Raw genomic sequence first — 4,273 nt, forward strand, 5'->3', positions numbered from 1 at the left:
TCAGGTTGCAAATGAGATACGATCTTTTAGCGCAACTTTGAACACAATGTTCTGATGAAATGATCCTTCTTGGGTTTATTTCATCCAGAATATAAAAACGTGTTCAGACAGCTGAGTAGACCCCCCCAAAAAAAAGACATTGAGCAGATGGTCCCGTCGACTCTCACTCTCACGCAATATTCAACAGGCATTGTGTTGAGGATTATTCATGTCTGCTGTAGGTTCCTGTCTTCTCATGTGGCCTTCTTTCAACGCACCCTCATGCGTGTGGACGTTATTATCATGCGTGGTAGCATCAGGTGTCCTACCTAAAGGTTATACAGGGATGGGAGGATTCGGCAAAAGTGGGGGCCAAGAGGGGGTGTCCTAGTTATGCAGTCACTCCCCGCGGTACCTTTAGTTTGGTTGCCATGGACGGCAAGAAGGACATCGGTGCTCTAAATCGGGGATCCAACCTGATTTGCTTATGAAATCAGGTTAGCTCTGTCACGTGTTAAACAGGCCACACGAAGAGCACAAAAGGAGTCAGTGGTGGCAGAGTCAATATTCATTAAATATATTAATTAAAAGCTTCTTGTGATGTTTGTGTTCACTATTGACAAAAGGAGGTGGCAAATCAGCCTCATTGTTCTCAAAAGGAAAACAAAACAGACATTTCCAATCTGACTTAAGGCGTATTTTGCAGCAGCTTTACATGACCAAGCTGTCCGTTGTTTGGTTTCCATGGCAACCAGCAAATTGGACTCCCTTAAAGCCAAGCCGGCGAATGAGCAAAAATAATTGCCGTCTGATTATCTAGCCACTTGCGATCGGTGAAACCAACTAAACAACTTAGATTGGAGCTGATCCACTTGAGCTGTTGGTTGATACAGCAACCCGGCGGAGCCAAAAAGGAAGTGCAAGCGGCCATCTGGCAGGAAAGACCGTTCAACTGTCCACGCCTTGAGTTTGACATACAGTAACGGACCAACTGTTCCTGAAATCCGCTTACGCTGGATAAAGTTGGCTTATTATTTCATTTCAAAACCTGATGCGTCAACCGACAGCTGTCAAAATGCAGAACATAAAAAAAAGGAGGAAGGAACATCATTGAACTATGACATAAATGAAGAAGTGGTCGGGGTTGGTTGGAAGCAGAAGGAAGTCAGCTTGTACGTGTGAAGTTGCAGCAACTTTTTGTGACACATATTGTACATACTATAATTTTGATTTCTTTCTGTAATCTGTTTAAAGGCTAGTAAGCGTTTGAAAGTTTGCTAGGATGTTAGCCTTGCAAATGAGCGAGTTATTTGCTTTGCAAGAATTCAAATGTGTGCAAATGGCCGCAGTCCGTGCGCAAACGTCATGACGGTATTTGGAAAAATTTGGGTTCGCTGGGATGGATATTTAAATAAGTTCACTTACTTATTTGCTAAAATTGAGGCAATACCAAACTAGGCCTGTAATTGGTCAACGTATTGCTGGAAATAAATGAAAAAAAAAACTTCCAGATCAACATAAACATTTGTTTACCAAATTAGTACAAGTTATTTTTACATGAGTGGAATTGTTTTGTTACACAGCATTGACTAGTCTTAGGAAATCAGACACTTATCTTTACATTTGGTAATTATGAGTCAGCTTAGACATGTGACACTGAGTCTTAAATTATTCACAAACTTCACGAGCAAACTTGTACCTTAAAGTCTACAGCCAAAAAAAAACAAATTTAATGTTTGGTGAACTTTGGACCGTAAGGAATTACACGTTATTATAAATTAGAAATACTTGAGTTTTTTATTTTAACATACAATTGTCGACTGCAGTTGAGAAATTCAAAAATTTTAAGGTTTGTATACGATCTCAGGTGTTGGATGCTTTTATATACTGTTATGTTTTTAAATCGTGTCTTGACTCCCATTTCCCAGCTTTGCAGGTATAAGGGGACTTCGGTTTACGTTGTCTTTGCTACCACGGCAACCACCTGAATAATTCACGGAGACACTCAATGATTAAAGGTTTTTGGATGTTGCACATCACATCACTGACTGTATGTTAGTCACGCTGGTCAATGAGGACATGAGATATGAAGTCATGTTGAGTATTAGTCATCGGGGAAAATTGTGGTGTTTGCTGTTTTGATGATTCTTAAGAGTTTTAGATCAACATTTGGAGAACTTTTTGAAATTATGCAGCTTGTTATATTTACCGTGAAACTAAAAACTAAAAAATATGACGGTCTGGGGCTGCTTTGGTAGTTCAGGACCTGGACGACTTGCCTCAAGAAGGAAAGCTTTTCAAATGGCCAAGTCAAAGGTTGGTCTTAAATTAAAAGGTTGAAAGTCCACATTTGAACAAAATTCAATAATGTTAACTAACAGTTTCAATTGGATGGGTCCAGAAAAAAAGGATGTTTCATAGACTGGGGGAGTCTATTGCAGAAGTGAATAGTGCACAGAGGATTGACAGACAATAGGTCAGGATAATGAGTCACGAGGTCGGCTTTACTGGTACCGAGGCAATTCCGAGCAGCACCCTACTCGTCCGCTACACGTCTGACACGGTTTAACATACGCTGACTCGGTTAGCCTCTATCAAGAGAACAAAAGCAATCGCCTATAGGGATCGTTTATTTTGAACAATGCACGCGCCATTTTGTTTGGACTTGTATTCCCAGAACGCCATCACGTGTATAGCATGCATTCTGGATGTGATCCAAAAGAGATCAGTGGCGCTATCAGGGAATGCAGAGTCCATCTCTGGCCTTGTGGTCCACCAGCTGCCAGTCTAGACTGTCTGGCAACCCCCTTTAATGACATCGAAGGCAGCTAGACAGCCTATTAAAGCAGCTCATCATTACGTGCAAAAAAAACCCTCAAAGAAATATTGTTCTTTTTCAGCAATTTATTGTACATAATTCATAAGTCAAACTAATACACAAGACATTTTGTACAAAATAGAAGCTGTAAAGGGGAAATCTAATATTAACACTGCCCGTGTGGTCGGTCAGTCATTTCCTGGGTCAGTTGGTAAAAGAGGAAATGGATATTCTGGAAAAATAAGTCCCACATCGGACGAATTGCTACATACAAGTGACATTTTGACTATAAAGATGGCAGCGCCAAATTAAAAGGGGGAAACAACTCATTTGGCTCATTCAGTTATTAAATACTCTCAAACTTTAGAGCCAAAAGCTACCGGAATATTGATAGCCTGGGTAGAGTTGAAGCCACAGAACAAAAAAAAAAAAGGTCCACAATTTTGATTGGGGACATTTTAAGTGCAGCCCAGAGCATCTCCAACGTGGCAATGGAAAGGTCAAAGGTGCATTTTTTAATGCCCTGCAAAAAGGGAGCATTAGGGGTCCCCCCGCCACAACTCCCCCCCCCCCCCCCTTTCTTGATTACATATTTTGGTTAGGAATATTACTTCATTCGTCCATGTCTGATGCAGTGTTGGGATAGTGGGGGGGGGTTGGTTATTTGGAATCGGGGAGCTTTCAAGAGAGGCTCTGCAGGAAAGAAGTCAACGCAACTAGCATGGGGAGCAGGGCGGAGGAAGAAGCGGAGGTGTGCAGCGAGATGCCCGCTCCGGTGGGGGAGGGAGTGGTGTTGCTCGAGCCGCTGTACATGTCTGTGGCCATGGTGGGCGTGCTGTTGTTGGAGGAATTCATCCATGTACTGGTGACTGTGCTGTTCTGGGAGAACACCTGTGGGATAAAGACATTGAGTTATATTATATATATATTAGAGTCGTTAAAAAAAAAAAAACATAGTTGAGCGTTTGAATTAAATTCAAATACATTTCAAAATAAACGGTATTCAAAAAAGTAGGCAAAAACGTTTTAGCTGATTAGATTACCCACGCGAATGTGTCAGGTTTCTTTTGACACTCAAAGTAACTTTAGACCCTGTCGCCACATTTGCAAAGGGCGGGTGTCACACAGCATCCCAATCATCAAGTCTTAGGTGTAAGGAGAGTGAATTAAAAAATAAAATAAAATCATATTGAGGCAAGGGTTAGGGTTAGGGTTAGGGTGCATCTAATAGGGTGCAAATGCATCTAATTTGCATTAAATCAGGATTAGAATATCAACATAATCTTGTCCTATCAAGTTACGATTGATTTTATATTTTATCTTAAAGGCTTTTCCACATATACAATTTTAAAAACAGCAATAATTTTAATACATACAAACAACAACAAATAATAGGTCAGTATAGATGCAGGCTTACCTGTGTTGCTAAACAAATGGCATAGACAATCACTCCCAGGTGGACGATGGTCATTTTGC

Source organism: Syngnathus floridae, chromosome 19 (genome assembly GCF_059516105.1).
Source record: "Syngnathus floridae isolate MCC-2025c chromosome 19, RoL_Sflo_1.0, whole genome shotgun sequence".
Taxonomy (NCBI): Eukaryota; Metazoa; Chordata; class Actinopteri; order Syngnathiformes; family Syngnathidae; genus Syngnathus; species Syngnathus floridae.